This window comes from Sphaeramia orbicularis, chromosome 4, assembly GCF_902148855.1.
Source record: "Sphaeramia orbicularis chromosome 4, fSphaOr1.1, whole genome shotgun sequence".
Classification (NCBI taxonomy): Eukaryota; Metazoa; Chordata; class Actinopteri; order Kurtiformes; family Apogonidae; genus Sphaeramia; species Sphaeramia orbicularis.
In genome coordinates, this window is record NC_043960.1 from 28,567,984 (window position 1) to 28,589,964 (window position 21,981).

A 21,981-nucleotide genomic window follows, 5' to 3' on the forward strand; every position below is an offset into this window, starting at 1 on the left:
TATTGCACAGGTGTGACTTAGGCTGGCCACAATAAAAGGCCACTCTAAAATGTGCACTTTCACTGTATTGGGTGGTCCAGGGGGGTCAGAAAACCAGTCAGTATTTGGTGTGACCATTTTCCTCGCGCAGTCTTCTTCATGAATTCTCTGAAACAGCTTTGGAGATGGCTTATGGTAGAGAAATGAACATTCAATTCACAGGCAAAAGCTCTGCTGGACATTCCTGAAGTCAGCATGCCAATTGCATATTCCCTCAAAACTTGTGACATCGGTGGTATTGTGCTGTGTGATAAAACTGCACATTTTGGAGTGGCCTTTTATTGTGGCCAGCCTAAGGCACACCTGTGCAATAATCCTGCTGTCTAATCAGCATCTTGATCTGCCACACCTGTGAGGTGGATGGATTATCTCAGCAAAGAAGAAGTGTTCACTAACACAAATTTAGACAGATTTGTGAGCAATATTTGAGAGAAATAAACCTTGTGTGTACACAGAAAAAGTTTTAGATCTTTGAGTTCAGCTCATGAAAAATGGGAGCAAAAACAAAAGTGGTGCGTTTATATTTTAGTTCAGTGTAGTTTTGACTTTTTTTCTCCAATTCAGTTAGTTTTAATTAGTTTTTAGAGCGGGTTTGCTAGTTTTTATTAGTTATAGGTTTTCTTGTAAATGCTTAGTTTTAGTTTCGTCTTAGTATAAATTTTAGTTTTATCTTTCATCTTCTTCGCCGTCATATTCAAATAAATCCCAGACAAGATTCTGCTGCTTTCTCCCAACTTTAGTCTCCATGTTTTCAGCAAGTGTGGGGACGAGAAGATGACTCTAAACAAGAAGTGATGGACAGTGAAGTGGCGTATGGGGCCGCTGACTAAAATTGCTCGAGTTAAATTAATCAATTTCGTATCAATCCGACGCTGACAAAGACAAAAACTAAGGAAATTTTAGCCGTAATTTTTATATGTTTTAGTTAGTTTTGTCAGGACACAATACAGTTTCAGTTAGTTATTGTTTTTTTCTTTTAACTATAGTTTTTATTTTTTTCAGTTAACGAAAATGTTTTTTTCAATTCCAGTTTTTGTCATTTCTTTAGTTTTCGTTAAAGATAATAACCTTGATACGTGCGCATTTTCATCCTTTTGCGTGTTATTCAGCGCCATTTGATCGCGTGTCAATGTACGCTAAGATCTCCAGTTTATATATTCGTAACCGCTAACCCTAAGCCTAACCCTAACCGCTAATCACGCTAACTGCTAACCCTAACCCTAACCCTAACCCTAACTGCTAATCATGGTTTATTTTACACGGTGTGAACATACATGCAGAAAGCTTATAATGCGTACAGATAATACGCCAATTAAAAGTGGCGTGTTATCTGTACGAAATTCATGATATCATGTTGCCTTTTGATAACACTCATCTCGCTAATACACATTGGACTTAACAGGATAAAAAAAAACAACTTTTATAATCACAGCCAGATAAATCACCTGAGAATACCACGAAATGTCACAATAAAATAAAATGCACTGGGTTTAGATGAAGACAGATCACATACCAACTGAAATATAAGTCTGATCTACTGGAAACCAGAAAAACATACTGCATCCATATTTTCACTGTACTAATACATGACCAGCACACAGCTGATAGTACACAAATACAACACTTTAGCAATTAAAAAGACACCAAACTGTGGTTCAACAACCTCTAAAACACAACTGATGCATAGACCACTTGTAAAGAAAGGTTTTATTTATTTATTTATTTATTTTTACAATTTTATGGATTGCTGACCTTATGGGATGGCAGTGGTAATGAAATGGTGCCAAAATGAAATGTGACCTTTTCATTTTACTCCAATATAGTACTAAGTAGGTTTTACTGACTTACAGTGACATTCAACCAAATCAAACAAAGCTTAAAGGGAACAGATAATGGGGCCTTGGATCAGGGTGCTTGTTATTTATCCAAATAAAAATGCCAGACTTTTTCAAAACTGCTATCTTTTCCCCCAATAATTTGACTTTCTGTACTTTTATCCTTGTGTGCCTACTTTTTTGGTTGAGACCGTACCTGTTGTGTGTTGTAGAAAAGTTCATTTTAATCAATGTATGAATGAAAAAGTGCATAATTCACAGGAAATTATGTTTTACTGACAAAAACATTATTCAAAACATGGAGTGTATGGATATCACACAAACAAGTTTCACTAGAGCACAACCAGAGGTATAAAAGCATGAATGTACAGATGGATGAATGTCACATCTTCTCATGGAGTGCATGGTGGTTTGCTTCCCACAAGTGTAATGTTTACTTCCAGCGGTCAGACACATAAAGAATGACGACCTCCTCAAGATGAACACGTAGGCGACACAAGCTTTGTGTCATATCATTCTAGTACCGACCAGTAAACAAAATTATTTCAAGTTTGAATACTTAACGCCATTAAAAACGCATAGTCCAAACATGAGCTGTAATTTCCAGAAAATTATTTGCTCAGGTGCCTATTTTGTACAGTTAACTACTGTATTTTTTTCATAACCGACGCATGTGACGTTGGCGTTTGGACTGATCCCTTAATGTTGGACACTGAGTTGAATGTCTTGTACAGAGTCACATTTGACTGGTAACTGTAGCTGTGGTCAACAGCTGATATAAAGGCAGCAAAGAAAACACTGAAATGTTTTTGCTCAAAATGCCACGACTTACGATACAACAGAGAGAACATGCCACTGGCATGTTACGAGCAGGTCTGAGCCTTGGTGAAGTCACTCACCATCTGCGCTGTCATCGCAGTACAGTCAGTCGTCTGAGCAATGGGATCCCTCAGGATCATGAGACTTAGTTCCATGCATCGTCGCTGAACAGCTTGTTTGGAATCCAGAGGTAGACACAACCAATACTGAATGATGACACTTTCAATTTTTGAGTACCTGTATTCAGTGAAGCAGAGGCTGAGGTCTCAGAGGTGCACTTGTCCATCACCCAAGCTGAAGTCACCGAGGTGGTTGGCAAGCTCCTCGGTGGCAGGGCTCCGGGGGTGGATGAGATTTGCCCTGAGTACCTTAAGTCTCTGGATGTGCAGGGACTGTCTTGGTTGACACGTCTCTGTAATATCGCGTGGCAGTCGGGGACAGTACCTCTGGATTGGCAGACCGGGGTGGTGGTCCCCCTTTTTAAGAAGGGGGACCGGAGGATGTGCTCCAACTGCAGGGGGATCACACTCCTCAGCCTTTCAGGGACAGTTTATTCCAGGGTACTGGAGAGGAGGATCCAACCGATTGTTGAACCTCGGATCCAGGAGGAACAATGCAGTTTTCGTCCCAGTTGCGGAACACTGGACCAGCTCTATACTCTCCATCGGGTGCTCGAGGGTTCATGGGAGTTTGTCCGACCGGTCCACATGTGTTTTGTGGATCTGGAGAAGGCATTCAGCCGTGTCCTTCGTGGTATCCTGTGGGGGGTGCTTCGAGAGCATGGGGTCCGGGGCCTTTTGCTAAGGGCAGTCCGGTCCTTGTATGACCGAAGCAGGAGTATGGTTCGCATTGCCGGCAGTAAGTCAGACCTGTTCCAGGTGCATGTTGGACTCCGGCAGGGCTGCCCTTTGTCACCGGTTCTGTTCATTATTTTTATGAACAGAATTTCTAGGCGCAGCCAGGGGCCGGAGGGGGTCCGGTTTGGGGACCACAGGATTTCATCTCTGCTTTTTGCAAATGACGTTGTCCTTTTGGCCTCATCGAACCTGGACCTTCAGCGTGCCCTGGGGCGGTTTGCAGCCAAGTGTGAAGCGAGCGGGATGAGGATCAGCACCTCCAAATCCGAGGCCATGGTTCTCGACTGGAAAAAGGTGGTCTGCCCTCTCCGGGTCAGTGAGGAGTCTTTGCCCCAAGTGGAGGAGTTCAAGTATCTTGGGGTCTTGTTCACGAGTGAGGGAAGGATGGAGCGTGAGATTGACAGACGGATCGGTGCAGTGTCTGCAGTGATGCAGTCGCTGTACCGGTCTGTTGTGGTGAAGAAGGAGCTGAGCCGAGAGGCGAAGCTCTCGATTTACCGGTCAGTCTACGTTCCTACCTTCAGCTATGGTCATGAGCTTTGGGTCATGACCGAAAGGACAAGATCCCGGATACAAGCGGTCGAAATGAGTTTCCTCCGCAGGGTGGCTGGGCGCACCCTTAGGGATAGGGTGAGGAGCTCAGCCACCAGGGAGGAGCTCAGAGTAGAGCCGCTGCTCCTCCGCATCCAGAGGGGCCAGCTGAGGTGGCTCGGGCATCTGTTTCGAATGTCTCCTGGACGCCTCCCTGGAGCAGTGTTCCGGGCATGTCCTGCCGGGAGGAGACCTCGGGGAAGACCCAGGACACGTTGGAGAGACTATGTCTCTTGGCTGGCCTGGGAACGCCTCTGGGTCCCCCCGGAAGAGCTGGAGGAGGAGTCTGGGGAGAGGGAAGTCTGGGCATCCCTGCTTAGACTGTTACCCCCGCGAGACCTGGCCCCGGAAGAAGCCGAAGATAATGGATGGATGGATGGATGGATGGATGGATGGATGGATGGATGGATTCAGTGACTGAATAAACATGTTAAGTTGATCACAATTTGTCCACAGTTCATTCTCTAATGACCAATGCTTCCCTCTTTAATATGAAGGTAACCCCTAACCAATTAATTTAATGTATCTCCAAATATACATATTATTCGGACCCATGCGTTTTATACATTCCTCATGTATTTCTTATTATCAAGATTATGTGCCTTTGAGCATACTCTAAAATTCGACAATGACAGAAACTTTTTTTCCATACTTTATTAAAACAAAATTCCAAACTTTTCAAGGTCTGAAAAACAGCATTTCAAAATTCCGTACTTTTTTTGGACTTTCAAGACCTGTGCAAGCACCCTGTTAAATGTACACATGAGGACCAGTCAGGTTCTGTGTCTTTGGCACTGGGCTGACAACAAAATTCAATATTTAATTGATGATCTGATGCAGTGAAAAAAAAGAAAAGAAAAAAAAAAAAAAAAAAAAATTCAGCCATCATGTTTCAGAAGGATAAGGTATGCCGTAAATACCATACAAGTCAAGTCAATTATCATGTTTTTGAGATTCACCTGAATGCATTATGAAGGCCATTACTCTGTGTGTAAATATATATCCTGTACATATACACATTACACCACAGTCACAATGAAGACTTAGAGCCTTTTACTGACATTTAATGCTGAGGAAAAAAAATCAAAAAAATGCTTTTCTTTAGGTTTTGTTAACAAAAATTGCAGACAACATTTAACATATACTGAGCATGAATATATATATATATATATATATATATATATATGTGTACTGAGCCTATTAATTAAATATTCAAATAACTGATACTGAAAATAATGAGGAAATAGTGATGAAATTTTGCATTTCTTTTAGTTTTTTCAGCTGTGTTTATACAGGTGACTTATGGTGATTGTCACTGAAGGCAAAGTAACGGCAGTAATCTCCGAAAATTGCAATATGAGTATTATGTGATAACTGTGACAGGTCTATGTCTGGGTTTGTCAAACTGCGACACAGACAGAAGGAGCAGGAGACGGTTCACTGAGAAGAACTGCAGAATGTAGCTGACTGACATGAAATATAGATCGACTGTAACTGGTTTTGACAGTTTTGTGTTGATTGGTGGGAAAAGCTTGGAGGAGGTTACATCGGCTACTCACTAAACCTTCGAAACACAGAAACTAGAGGACGTCTTCTTTTAAGTGGAGCCCAGTACTGGCATTTAGGCCTCACACTTCTTCTGTTGTAACCCTATTGAGTGATGTGCGGATTGATACTGAAATATCAATATCTCCAATACCAGATCTTTACACTCCAAAATCAATTCACAATCAGAATATCGAAACTTTTGATACTTCGGTCATTTGATCTTGGTAGTTCTTCTCAGTTCAATTGGCCTGGTTTAGCTGTTTGGAAAACGTTTCATCTCTCATCCAATAAACTTCTTTAGTTCTCTTGGTCTCTTGGATGAGAGACAAAACGTTTTCCAAACAGCTAAACCCATCCAGCTGAACCGAGAAGAACTACCAAGAAGAACAATGACCTGAGCAAATGAGAGCTTGCACGGACTTCAGTCATTTGAGGTAATGTATATCAGGAACACAGTGGACAGTAGTTAAACTATTGGGATCTGGTCCAAATGATATGCGATTGGTGGGAACTACTTCTTCTTCCACCTGGGTAAGTGTGTACTATGTCATGCTTCTCAGTCAGTCAACTCTGACTCAGTCTATACTGAGCAAAAAACAGAGCAGGTTAAAGAGGAAAACAGTAAATATGCTATTGTTCCTTGGTAAAATCTTTGTGAATGAGGGAAAGTGTCAGTGTTGGATGCTTTTGTTGAAGTGCTACATGTTCAGTGTTTTCATGTTTCATGTTAACACGTTCATGTAACACAGTGTTTCTCAAACTGTGGGGCGGCCCCCCAGGGGATGGAGCACAAAGGCTTGCCAGGGGGGTCATGGGATCACTCCTGGGTGTTTTTCTTTTTTCTTCAGGTTAGAACATGGAGCAGGTGGAACTAATGTTTTAATGTTGGAGCACCCTGGACTCATTTTAGGGACGTACAACAAACCCGTCTACTGCCATGGTGATCTGTCACTAGACTAAACAAAGAGTTTAGGTTTGGAGAATGGACAAGGACTGGACTGGAAAAGAAACATGTGCAATGTTTCTGTTTTTGCACAGTTTCTACAGTTTACACTTTAATGTTCTGAGATGTGCAACGTAAACGGGCTCATTGCAGCCACTGATATTGTTAAAATGTTCATCTTTGTTACCAAAATGTGGTTGTTGTTCTGAAAAAAAGTAACTTTATTGTCATAGTTGTAAGATAATTGTGCATTTCCTATTTTTATTTGGAAACATATTGTCTCAGGGAGCAGTCTGGTTGAGCTTATTTATATTATTGAAGCAAAAATCTAAGTTATTTTCAATTTGCACAACAAATCAAGTATTGTTACGATACTGATGTTTCTTTCAATAAAAGTAATAATTACACCACTGTTATAATGTTGTTGGGGGTGAGGGGGACCTGTAGATTTTTCGTCCACCAAAGGAGGGTCTGAGAGAAAAAGATTGAAAGGTACTGATGTCACGTGAATTAATATTTGGCGAAGTTAAAAAAAAAAAAAAAAAAAAAAAAGTACCTTCAGTTTAAAATTATTCAGAAATATTGAATTGAGATGGTACATATGTTTTTGTTGTTGATTTTAATTTTTTTTTTTTTTTTTTATTATTATGGTGTGAATGCTCAATGCTGTACACATTTAAGCTGATGTAAGCAGTGTATGAGTTGAAACGGATAGGCAAAAAAATAAGCTTTTGCTTCTAGCCTATTCCTTTTTTGGTTTTTATGTTTATTACGATTAATGTACTGAATACAATGATTGATGTAAAAGCAAAAATAAATAATTAATTAATTCATTCATTCATTCATTCATTCAATATGCAAGTTTTCATTTGTATAATACTTCTAAATAATTAAACAATAATCACTCTCATGTCTTGTATTCTTTATGAAGTTATGATTTGAAATACACTTTTTATTTTATTTTATTTTTTTAAATTTTTCAGACATTAAGTGTATTTGTACAACGTATCAGTATTGGACTGGTATCGCCAATACCAGCCTGAATTTTACTCGGTCTTGGATAGAAAAGGAAATTTGGTATCAAACATCACTAACCCTGTCCCGAAGTGTAAGTTCAATGGAAAGGGTATATTGAACACGCCAGTAACAGTAAATCTCAAAAACCACAATTAATTTCGGTTAATGAATTTACCGCGTCAGATATCTTTATAATTTATGCACCAGCTAACTATTTTCGCTTTGCTCTGACTTAAACTGTGTGCCCATGTGAAATACATGACCGCCGGTGTTTCTCCACCTTATTCCAATACTTCCGTAAAAACAGCTGTCTGGTTAAATCCGGGCTGCCCCAGAGGGGGGGGTGGTCGCATAATTTAAATTAACTCACCAATTATGTTTTAGATGGAAGGATCAACCCAGGAGAAATGAAGAATTCACCAAAAAAGAAAGGGTTGAGGTTTTAAGAAGGTAAACCAAAACTTGATTTATTGCTTCAGGCAAAAATAGAAAAAGTTACAAAAATAAGAAAGAAGTCAATTATCAGTTAGTCTAGCATCAAACACACTATTCGTCTCTGACTTTGTCTCATCTACATGAAAATCTTCTTCATTACATTTTATAGTCTTCAGTCACTTGGAGGACTTCCATATTTGGTTCATAATCTCAACAGTCACATATAATTGGTTTGACAGTTGTTGCTGGGTAAAACATGTCACAGCTTACGTCAATAACTCCACGTAAGCTAATTCTGACAAAAACCACATTTGAAAGTCCACTTGAGTTAATCACACCTTGATTTGACATGTGCACCAACAATTTAGCTTACACTGCATAGTTAAACCACAAAGAGTTTCCGTAAGTACGTCTAGTTCTAACACTTATAATAATAATAATAATAATAATAATGGATTGGATTTATATAGCACTTTTCTAGACACCCAAAGTGCTTTACATCATTGACCCATTATTCATTCGCTCTCACATTCACACTCTGGTGGTGGTAAACTACATCTGTAGCCACAGCTGCCCTGGGACAGACTGAAAGAAGCGTGGTTGCCAGTTTGCGCCTACAGCCCCTCTGACCACCATCAAACATTCATACACCAGTGTGGGTGGCACTGGAGGCAGGGAGGGTGAAGTGTCTTGCCCAAGGACACAACAGACTGACTAGGACAGAACAGGATTCGAACCGCCAACCCTCTGGTTATTGGACGACCCGCTCTACCACCTGAGCCACAGCCGCCCCTTACACTTAACACTTGCGCAATTCTTGACCACAGAAAGTCCCTAAGTTCATAATCAAGATTAACTCAGCTTGCTTTTACCACAAAGCTGCAAGATAAGATCTTTTTCTTAGAATCTGACCTTTTCTCCACGTTCAGCACACATGAACCTGAAACAACCCTGATGTACGATGGTTATCTGACATTTTAAAGCAAGATTCAAAGTCACACACTGAACTTCATTTAACTTAAGATACGTCTCACAGGAAAATGTTAAATGGATAAACATGAAAACAGCAGCAGAGAAGTTTAGTGGAAAATGAAGGATATAAGTTATACTGAACACATCTGTGTGTGTGTGTGTGTGTGTGTGTGTGTGTGTGTGTGTGTGTGTGTGTGTGTAGATGCTAGAGGCCAGGTTCCTGTCCTGCAGATAAATGTTTGACCCGGACACCTTTCCACTCACCTCCCACTCGCAGCGGGGCAGTAGCTCCTCGCTCCCTATGCAAAATTGAAGAAAGTCATTCAGCAGGAGATGAAACAGATGCTTCATCTCATCACTGCTCCTCCGCTGCCTGTGAAGCAGGAGGCTGATAACAGGACTTTTCAGGGGCTGCTGTTTGGGATTTGGGCCACTCTCTGCTCTCTCGACAATCTAGAGGAAGGTTTAAGAAACATTCATTAGCATGCTAAGCTGCGAGTCTGTCCGTGGCCTCTATACTTCAATAATCCCATCTAAAAAGAAAAAAATCCCTCCCCAGCTTATTCTATTTCTTTTTCAGCACTTCACTCTTGTGTGATGGTCACTACCTGACCTTTTCTTTGTGTGAGTTGGTGACCTGCTGAAGCAGATCCACTTCTTCCACTTGCCACGATAAGTAAAACTGAGATTAAAATGCCTTCCTCGCTCTCACAGATACAAGCATTACCTTTTCATCTCCACAGCTTTTTGTGTAATGTTTATTGCACTGTATCATACCGGCATGTCCTTGTATTTGTTTTTTTCTTCACATGAATATATTAACAACCAAGAAACAGGAGTACATTGAATACAAACTTCAAAATCCTGTTTGCACTTTTTGTAAATTCGAAATCCAGCCTTGGAACGTGGCCTTTCTCAACAGAGTTTTGCACACAAAAAAAAAAACGGTAGTTTTACATCATTGTTAAAGTAATTCTCACATTCCTTAAGTGTCAGTTTGTATTAACCATCTGGCTTTTTATGTGCAAATATGTTTTTACACTTGGGAGAGGTGGAAAAGTTATTGGTAAAAGATAAACGCAAATAGGAACAATGCAGATTTGTCAAATAAATGATGTGTGTTAAAGTGCAGACCGATGAGGAGAGGATGTTGTTCACTGAATTCTTCCAAAGAACAAAAACAAATGCCATATAACACTGCAAAGAAGTGAAGGGGATTGAAACTGCTCTGAACTTGTCCACTTGTATTTGCACAAAGTTATGAGTCAGAAACTTCAGACGCCTACGAGTGTTTCAGAGGCCAGAGCTCAGGTTTTTGGACAAAACTTTGGGTCACAGACTTTCGGTTGCATTTACTGACTCTTCAGTCTACAGCACAGGTGTCAAACTCATTTTGGTTCAGGGACCATATTCAGCCCAGTTTGATCTCAAGTGAGCCAGACCAGTATGACTTAATAACCTATAAATAATGACAAATCCAAGTTTTCTTTTTGTTTTAGTGCAAAAACCCCCCCAATTAAATTATGAAAATATTTACATTAATAAAAAAAGATGTGAATAACCTGAAAAAACAGAAATTTCATAAGAAAAATCAGTGCAATTTTAACAATGTTATGCCTCAACTTAATATTTATACTTGTACATTAAACACAGTGCTACATAAGCATTTGGTAACAGGCAGAATATTGTTAAAATTTTGGAGTTTGGAACTAAAATTTTAACAGTTTCTACAATATTCCATCTCTTATTATTATTAACACAACTCCAGATCACAGTGGATCCATAAATGCGCCAAACATTTAGTAACAGGCAGAATATTGTTAAAATTGCACATTTTGGGTTGTTCATCTTTGTTTTTATTTATGTATTTATTTACATGTTATTGTGAAAGAATAGTTTTGTAAATGTAAACATTTTCACAGTGTAATGTTATGTTTTTTAACACATAATTTTTCACAAAGAAATTTTGTCGTCATTATTTATGGGTTTATTGTGTTGTTATTTTTACTTGAGATCACATTGGTCTGTATGTGGAACCTGAAATAAAAGGATTTGGACAACCTTGACTGTTCAGGTAAATTTTTGCACTTTCATCCTGCGGACCAGAATGGAACCTTTGGTGGGCCGGTTTTGGCCCCCGAGCCACATGTTTGATAGGGATGCTCCGATCTATGTTTTTTTCAATTTTGATCCGATCCGATATACAGTACAGGCCAAAAGTTTGGACACACCTTCTCATTCTTTGCATTTTCTTTATTTTCATGACTATTTACATTGTAGATTCTCACTGAAGGCATCAAAACTATGAATGAACACATGTGGAATTATGTACTTAACAAAAAAGTGTGAAATAACTGAAAACATCTCTTATATTCTAGTTTCTTCAAAGTAGCCACCCTTAGCTCTGATGACTGTTTTGCACACTCTTGGCATTCTCTTGATGAGCTTCCAGAGGTAGTCACCTGAAATGGTTTCCTAACAGTCTTGAAGAAGTTCCCAGAGATGCTTAGCACTTGTTGGCCCTTTTGCCTTCACTCTGCGGTCCAGCTCACCCCAAACCATCTCGACTGGGTTCAGGTCCGGTGACTGTGGAGGCCAGGTCATCTGGCGCAGCACTCCATCACTCTCCTTCTTGGTCAAATATCCCTCACACAGCCTGGAGGTGTGTTTGGGGTCATTGTCCTGTTGAAACATAAATGATGGTCCAACTAAACGCAGACCGGATGGAATGGCATGTCACTTCAGGATGCTGTGGTAGCCATGCTGATTCAGGTTGCCTTCAATCTTGAATAAATCCCCAACAGCGTCACCACCAAAGCACCCCCACACCATCACACCTCCGCCTCCATGCTTCACGGTGGGAACCAGGCATGTAGCATCCATCCGTTCACCTTTTCTGCGTCGCACAAAGACACGGCGGTTGGATCCAAAGATCTCAAATTTGGACTCATCAGACCAAAGCACAGATTTCCACTGGTCTAATGTCCATTCCTTGGGTTTCTTGGCCCAAATAAATCTCTTCTGTTTGTTGCCTCTCCTGAGCAGTGGTTTCCTAGCAGCTATTTGACCATGAAGGCCTGATTCACGCAGTCTCCTCTTAACAGTTGTTGTAGAGATGTGTCTGCTGCTAGAGCTCTGTGTGGTATTCATCTGGTCTCTAATCTGAGCTGCTGTTAATTTGCGATTTCTGAGGCTGGTGACTCAGATGAACTTATCTTCAGCATCAGAGGTGACTCTTGGTCTTCCTTTCCTGGGGCGGTCCTCATGTGAGCCAGTTTCGTTGGAGCGCTTGATGGTTTTTGCGACTGCACTTGGGGACACATTCAAAGTTTTTGAAATTTTCTAGACTGACTGACCTTCATTTCTTAAAGTAATGATGGCCACTCGTTTGTCTTTACTTAGCTGATTGGTTCTCGCCATAATATGTATTCTAACAGTTGTCCAATAGGGCTGTCAGCTGTGCATCAACCTGACTTCTGCACAACACAACTGATGGTCCCAACCCCATCAATAAGGCAAGAAATTCCACGAAGTAACCCTGACAAGGCACAGCTATGAAGTGAAAACCATTTCAGCTGACTACCTCTTGATGCTCATCAAGAGAATGCCAAGGGTGTGCAAGGCAGTCATCAGAGCTAAGGGTGGCTACTTTGAAGAAACTAGAATATAAGAGATGTTTTCAGTTATTTCACACTTTTTTGTTAAGTACATAATTCCACATGTGTTCATTCATAGTTTTGATGCCTTCAGTGAGAATCTACAATGGAAATAGTCATGAAAATAAAGAAAATGCGAAGAATGAGAAGGTGTGTCCAAACTTTTGGCCTGTACTGTATTAATTTGGTTATTTCCTGATACTTAAGTAGACTACACAGCAAAAAATGTAAGTATAAAAAAAATGCATTACCTTTCAATTAAAGCCATTTATTAATTGAACTAATAATGAGTGCAGTCAGTACAAAAGGCAACAGTACAAGTGGCAGCCTCCTTTTATTTACTTAATATTGTGCAATTACAATATTAATAAATACAATAACAGTATACCTACATAAATAAAATAATGAGCATAGCTGCTTCTTAAAATTATATTAAACACAAAATAAATAAAATAAGCATATAAAATAGCAAATAAAGCAAATAAAATAAATAAAAACTCATAGCTTTAACATCGTTTAACTGCACCATTAGCTGCGATGACACTCTTTTGTATAGTGTTGGTAAAGCAGTGTCTGTTAGGTATTTTCTACCGGGGATCAAATACCTTGGTTCAAGGTGTTCTATCAGGCTACGAAAGCCAACATTATCAACAACAGAGAGAGGCTGATCATCCAGTGCAATGAAATTTATCACCTTCTCTGTAATCCTTTGAACCTTCGGGCTGTCTGTCGGAAGTTTTTCACGCCCCTTGAATGACTCGGTTATCCTCTGCTGCGTTTGTTGTTGTTGCTGTTTAGCTTGCTCCAGCTCCTCGTGTTCTTTTGCATGGCATCTTCGTAAATGCTTGGCCAAATTGGTGGTATTAAACGTTGAAGGTTTTAGTCCACCCCTCGGAACATTGGCTTCACATATGTTGCACTTTGCCGTGGCACTTTTTTGTGTCTCAAGCGAAAAGTACCTCCAAATTAAGGACATGCTTTCTTCTTTTTTGCGCGCTGCACATTTATGGCAACTAAGCGGATGTGACTTTCACCTATCTCAAAGAAGAAGAAGTCACTTCCGTCTAGTTGCCGCAAATGTGTGGACGTGGCCTCACTACTACTAAGTTATTATTTTACTATTCCGATACTATTGTATCGGAAGGTAGCTCAGCGACGTCATGTCATATTCAGATACTTTCCGATACTTAATTAATTTGATATCAGAGGCGCATCTCTAATGTTTGACACGTGGTCTACAGCTTGGGTATGTAATTGTATGAAAACTACACCTACAGAGCAAAGTTTCTACTAACCTTCAGTCACAATAAGAGCAATGTATAGTGTATTCCATCAAAGTAATGATAAGTCAAAGGGAAGGAGCTACAACTATCGGTTGTCGCCATCTTTACCTCTGCCAAGGAGGTTATGTTTTTGCCAGGGTTTGTTTGTCTGTTTGTTTGTCTGTCTGTTAGTGTGCAACATAACTCAAAAAGTTATGGACAGATTTGGAGGAAATTTTCAGGGTTTGTTGGAATTGGGATAAGGAAGAAATGATTAAATTTTGGTGGTGATCGGGGGTGGGGGGGCCCACGGGGGGCGCCACTGATCAGCCTTGGCGGAGGTCTGCGCTCTCCGAGTGCTTCTAGTTGCTAATGATTTTTGCTGATCTTCATGTTAGTGTTGTAGTACTCCAGATTGATCTTGGTCTCCAGACTGATTTTTTAACGTCTTGGTCTTGTCTCGGGTGCATTTTTACTCAGTCTTGACATGGTCTCGTACTGTGCGGACTCTGGATTTTAAGACAATATTGGTTGAGACCACTGCTGTTAAGGTATTTGCTCACACCACTGATTAGAGCGGAAAGGGATCTATTTTAAAGTAACCCCCCCGGAGAGTGAAGGAAGACCAGGAGAAGGTGTTAATGTGTTCGGTAGCAGTGATGTCTGCAAACTCGTTACAAGTAAGGTTTGATTTCCAAAACCACAAAGAATACATCTGTAAAACAACATGCAAAACCAAACTGAACCAAAAACTGTGACAAAAAATAAAGCTAAACATGGGGTTGTTTTGGATGGTGAAGACGTTTGAGTGTTTTGTCATTGCATTTTATTCAGGCTTGGTACGTTACCAGCATTTTAATGCTGTAATTCTGTGAATGAAACAGCTGCTGTTCGGTTGATGCTGAATTTCTGACACAGAAAAAATAAACTAAGAATCAAGATTTCCTGCATTGTGGTGCTTTGAAAAAAGAGCAAAGACTGTTTGTCACTGTTACTGTAAATCAATCTTAAAATAGAGAATTCTTACTTTCTTCACTCTTCTAATAATTTTTCATTGTATGTACGGTCTTGGTCTTGTCTTGGTCTCGACCCTTCAAAGTCTTGATCTTGGTCTGGAAACCCTCTGGTCTCAGATATGTCTTGGTCTCGGATGGTGCGGTCTTGACTACAACACTACTTCATGTATCAACTCCTGACGTGTACATTAAATTCACATGATGTTTTGCTGATTTTCCGCTTGTGTATGAGAATTAACCCTTTAACCCCTCAGACATTATTCCAGGTAAATGTGCTGCTGTGAATTTGTGTCTGTTTCAGTTTCATAAAAGCTGCTGTGAGGATGTGTTTGTGTTCCTTTTCTTCGGTGGTTTTGTTTTACTGTGTGTTTTAGAGTCAAAACAGGGTGGAATAACAGAAAAAGACAAAGAGAGGAATTGAATTTTGACAGGTTTTTACTAAATAAGGCACTCAGAATACACATCAGTAAGAGGTTTAGGATGTTGAACATGAACTGTGAACTGGAACACACTGAACAAGTTTTGAATTTGGGCCCAGTAGTTTTTGTTTTGGGCACTTTTTCTCTAAATCAGTCCAGCTGCTTTTTGGCACCTGGTTGAACTCTTAAAAGCAGTTACACATAGGGGTGTGTATTGGCAAGAATCTGGCGATACGATACAAATCACAATACTAGGATCACACTACAGGATCATACTACAATATAAAACGATATGTCATGATACTGTTGAAAAGGCCATTTTTTTGTTTGTTTCTTTTTTTTAAATGATTTTTTTTCCTTGATGAATTGAATTACACCAGAAATATGCACAAATACTAAACATTTTTATTTGATCGCAACAGGATCTAATGCTATATCACTAAATGTTCCATTGTTAAAACTGTTAAATTGTGTTTTACAGACATTACAGTTTAAGATCCTGTTCAAATGTTCATATTCTATTAGTTCATAACTAACATCATAACATTATTTTTGTGCAATCCCAATAAAGGAACTAACATTATTTAACAAAAGAGTGTTAAATGATAATAAATAAAATATAAACAAAAAAGTAAAACAAAAAAAACAAAAATGAACCTGCACAATATCTGCATTTGAATAAATACCTAAAAATACTGATACTGTACTTTTTAAACATTGATACAGTATTGTGAAATGAAATATCATGATATATTGCAGGACCGATATTTTCTTACACTCCTCGTTACATGGTCAAAAGACAGTAAATAAATAAATAAATGAATAAATAAATAAATAAATAAATAAAGGAAAATCACAACTGAAAACAACAGCTGAAACAAAAAAACAGAAAAGCATTGTAAAAAAAAAAAAAAAAAAAAAAAAAAAAAAAAAGCCCAAATTGTCAATTTTATAGCAGTCTCACTCACTGCTCTGTCTTTTGCCCCCCTTTCCACAGGTAGTTCGGGGGGGTGCACTGAGCATGCTCAGATGTCTATGGAAAGAACAAGGTCTAGTCTATCAGCCTGTTTTGAAACTTTTCTTATTGAGCAAACAGTTGAATTTTTATGAATATTATAAAAAAAAAAAAAACATCCTACATTCAGAACGCTCACCACAGACACATCAGAAGTTAAAGGGTTAACTAAGTAAAAAATAAACTAATGATATTGAATTCTTTTGAAAGGAAACAGGCAAAATAAAAATTTTACTTTGGTTAGTTTTGGTGTTTTTTTCTTAAGGTATTTCATTCTTCGGGTCCCAAGGGAGATGGTCCTCTTATGTTAAATATGTTGGGACTATGATAGAGGAATAACTATAGGCTGTAGACACCAAAACTTAGCAACAGAAGAGAGAAAAAAAAATCTCATCTAAAACATATTCACTTCTTTCATCATGCTTTCAGAGGGAAGAGAATCTGGCGTCAAAAGTAAATGCCATACACTAACTGCACCATCTGCTATCTGAGATTTGAAAATGTGTTTTTCTTGGCATATATTTCCCACCTTAAATCAGCCTTACATCATTTGTATGCAACGGTGTTTCGATGCAGGGACCCTGAGCAGGTGTATCGCTTTTTGGTCACAATATTAAATACATACACACACACACACACACACACATTGCAGGTTAATGCCCCATGTCATGAGGATCACGACAGGTGCTGAACTTCACTCAGACTCACACAATCTCAAAGACTCCTATTATATTCTGTAAATATTTGGTTTTGTAAACACAGAGCCCGTCCTCATACATTGTGCCTAAAATTTACTTAAGGGGTCAAATGAGTGGCCATTTTTGTCCCAAAAAAGTTGTAAGAAATGCATAGAACTGTGTTGAAATAATGCTAATACATTTGTGCACAGACTACTGATATTATTTGACAGTGGAAGTTATATTTTCAGAAATATTAGATTTTGAATAGCACATGTATGTGAAAACTTTTGCTGGTGGACGGACGTGACATTACCCATGATGATCTGGTCAGTACCAGTACTTTATTAGTAATAAACTTATATACTTACTATTGCTAACTATCCTCTTATTCATAAATGTTAGTATTGTGGATCTAAAACAATAACAGCTGACACAAAAACACAAAATGTGGCAGTGGACGGATGTGACATGGTTGTTACAGATCCCATCATACTGATGCTCGGCAGCCATGTCACCGTTTCCACAAATGATCCCTGTGCAAAAACTAGTATCAGAATTATTTATTGTATAGTTTATCATCATACTAAAGAGTAAATAACAATATAGAATTGTTATTTCTTTATCAAAATGCTTATTATTAGAAAACTGTTGATTTAAAAAGTGACATGTGACATTCTTAATGTATGTATTGGTGTAACATAAACAGGATGGATCAGCATCATACTCCATATTGCAACCTGTAAAAATAAAACGTGATATGTAGGATAGAATCTTGTAAGAAAAACTGGGGAATCTAAAAGAATAGAATATTTGTTTTTCAAGTAAATTCAGTTAAAATATAACTTGGTCATTTGTGACATGAAAATATAGCATTAATTGTGATGAAATTGGACATTTTTGACCTGAAAACATAGTTCATATGACCATCAACATGTTGCAACAGAACTGAAATCCTGTAAATTTGTATAACTTGCATTTACCAACACAAAGTTCCTTTGGGGATTCACTTAGATTTATTTCTTATGCACAAAGACATAAATAAGACTGTCGTTATGTCCTACATCCTGTTGCTTGGTGACGTCAAGCATGTGTATGTTTAAGTGACAAACCAGGTCTCATTCCCACGTTTCTTCTCTTTAATCCATTCACAACAGCTCTAATGCTAAAGTGTGAACTCGCTCAAGGATGCACTGAAACCAGTAAATGAAATCAGCCCATATTTAGAGGTGCTTAGTGCCACAGAAGGACATGTTCTTTTAGCAGTATCCCGAAATGTATCCTGAGACCACCCACTGAGCTGCTGTCCTCTGTGTAAGTGGAAGAGCACAGTCATTTATTCTGGAAAAGAGGACACCAGGCCATAGTTACGTGGTGACCATTATAAAACTGTACACAAGTGGACACATCCCCTGTGGTGTCACCCATGTACACTCACATTTAGAAGGCCTTATCTCTTGCCATCTTGGTGTTATGGAACCAGAAGTGACCATATATGGAGAAGAGAGAGAAGCAGAGGGTGACATCATGGATGTATTCATGAGTAAAGACCACAACCTCAAATTGGAAGAAAGATTTTACAGTATCTATTTATTTCAGCATGACAAGGTTGAAACTCTATGTATCCTTATTGTGACATTATTGTGAAAAAAAATATTGTGAAATAAATGTATACCTTTCATGCAGTGTCTTGTGTTGAATTTATTGAAAAAATTGTGTAGTTTCAGAATACAACCTTAAGTTATGTGTATCACTTGTCCTTGTGTGACTTTTTGCATGATGTTTGCTGAAAAAAGGGCAAAAATTACCCTTTTTCAGTGACAAATAATTTGAAAACCCATATTAATCCTGTTGCTGCTTGCAAATTTTCATTGAACTTGCTTACTTTTAACCTTAGAAGAAGAGCTTATGGTCTGCTCTTTTGAATGAGTATCAGTTTCAGTGATTTCAGTTTAAAGTCAGTGACGTCATATCAGCCAGTTCCTCAGAAGACGTCCTGTGACAATTTTGTTTGGATTTTTTGGCTTCTAGGTAAGAATTTGACTTATAATTCTTTATGTAGAGTTGATATTATCATAAATCTGTGTGTATTATACACCACTTTCTTTCTTTTCTGTTGTGAATAAAGCATTACCCAATAATTAAGTATATTCTAATATTAGACAAGTAAAATCATTACTTTTACGAACCCTACCCCCATCAGTTTTTAGTTTGTGAAAAACATACATACCATTGTAAAAAAAAAAAAAAAAAAACTTGCACTCATTCAATTTTCAATATCTAGCCTCCAAAATTTAATCAATTATGCCCACCTACATGGACTACAATTAGTTTATATTATTTATTATTTATTTATAAAATTATTTATATTATCCATTTACTTTCCTAAAGTGAGATCAAGTTTTTTTTTACAACCAAATTGTCATATTCGTTTTTGAAACTGCCCACCAATTTGTTAGATTATGACTTACTCTGTCAATGATGAAGCCAGTTTAAGCAGCCAGAATCCCTTTAGGAAGGCCTCTAAATATCAATTTATACGTAAACTAATAAAACAACTCTTACACATGTTATGGAGTAATGCCTAATTGATATGTTTTGGTTTTTTTTTTAATTTCAGACTGACTGAATAGGGCTAAGATGCCAAGATGAAAGCCATCCAGGGGTGGAGGAAGGAAGGCCTCCTGGGGAGGATTCAAAGCTCACAGACGAAGAGAATAAAGCATGTTATGTTTGATTTTGACAGAAATTAAATGGTTAAATCCAGTAGTGTATAGGCCAAATTTCATGATTTTTTTGTTTCACCCTTGTATCAGTAAAGGCTCAGTGATTTGAAAACCACAACAGATCTTGCATAAATAATTTCAGATTCCTGAGAAAAGTTGACCCTAAACTGATATATTTTCAGTCCATAACCAAGAACTTGAATTTTTGCCCTTAATGTCACTAAAATGCAACTCCAACCTTGAACCTTGTCATATGAAATGAATGACTGTGGTGGTGGTCTGGATGAAGTGAAAGTAAGTATTTTTAGGTGTTTGGCGGGAAGGGGAGTGTTTAGAGGTGTGGTCCTGCTCCTGAAATGAAGATAAAATTATCGCCAATAAAGAAAACTAGATATAAGTAGATCACCGAGAGCCGCCAATTCCCCTAGTGGACATTAACGGTACTGCAGCGAAAAGAGTGGTCCAGCAGATGTCCAGACAATTCCACAGTTACATTAGATTTATTCCTAAGAACAACTTGGTTAGAGATAGGAGAAGGGACAAGGGGGGGAACTAAAATAAGACACAAAGATAAACACCACAGTCCTCTGTTTGCTACCCTACATGCTGAACATGAAAACAGATGACAGGATGCCCAGTGGTATCTGCTGACGTGGGTGTGAAAATGTGTTCACCATCATAATACAGATTTCTGACTTAACACAGAACATCTGAATGTCCCTCACTGCATCAGAAAAAGCAGAGGACACTATTAAATCAATGGTAAATGGTAAATTATAGAGGTTAATTCTCTGAATTTCAGACTCTGTGAACAAACTACTGATATTGTAAGTTTCATTCCTACGTGGTGCCAGGCACAACAAACCCCGCCCCTTGCATGTGATTATAGCTTATTTTGGCATCGATCCAGCTGATGTCATGTCTATGCATGTGCTGATGTCAGCATATCAATTACCTCTATATAAGTGCCAAGTTTGAAGTAAACTGAAACAAAATTGGTGTTTTTATAGACATTTGAAAGTTCACCCATTATAAATTAATGGGAGGGAAAGAAAGATTTTAAAAATTCATAAAACATTTGAACTTTGACCTACTTTTCCCAAAATATAACCACATCTATTCTGGGTCACTGGCAATCTATAAACCCAATTTGGTATGAATTCACCCAATAGTTTTGCTGATACAGACATTTGAAATTTCAGCCATCATAAGCAAATGGAGGGGAAAAAATGTAAATATTCAAAAAGATATTAAAAAATTCATTAAAAATTTTAACTTTGATGTACTGTTGCCAAAATCTATTCTGGGTCACTGGCAATCTATAAACCCAATTTAGTTTGAATTTAACCAATAGTTTTCCTGCTAGAGTGTTAACAAACAAACAAAGAAACAAACAAACCGAGCCCAAAACAATACCCCGTTCCTCCCCTTTGGGGCGCGGGATAAAAATTGCAGATCATTGTAATAAAATCAAACAAGACACTCTGCCGTGCCTAATGATGCACTATTTGAGAAACACTACATTCCAGTATTGAACACTGATGAAATATCAGTTAAATCACATGCTGTGTTTCTGATTTCAGTGCACATGAGTAAACTTGATAAGTCTGAATAAAAGGCAAACTAATCACATCTCCTGTCTCTTTTCCACAGTGTAGCATGTAGCTCAGTAAAAGCAGCTCAACTGTGACTTCCAAAACAAGGGCTTTGCATCTCATTAATGGCCAAAAACACCAGCCTATCTTTGTGGATAATTAAGAAAGGGGATTCTCACAGTCACTTGGCCTGCTAATGATTTTTAGAGATGGAAACTCGCTCGTTCTCCTTCATCCTGTCTCCTGCCCTTAAAAAGTTTGCAGCAGCTGAAAAACTCGCATAAAAAAAATAGAAATGCTAAATTCATCTTCCGCCAGCTCTAATTCATCCTTGACTAACTTGGTTTCCTCAGACTTTTAACACCCGCTTTCTCTTGTCTGTGCCAACCACGAGATCACCTCACTCCCACTCAGCTCTCATAAAGTAGCAATTAGCAGCACCTCTGTCTTTAATTGGCACAAAAGCTTTGCTGGTCTACATTCTTGGCCCAATGTATGGACAAAACCTTTCACACATCATTTTCTAATGCATAATGTTGATATTTTCTCTTAAAAGCAG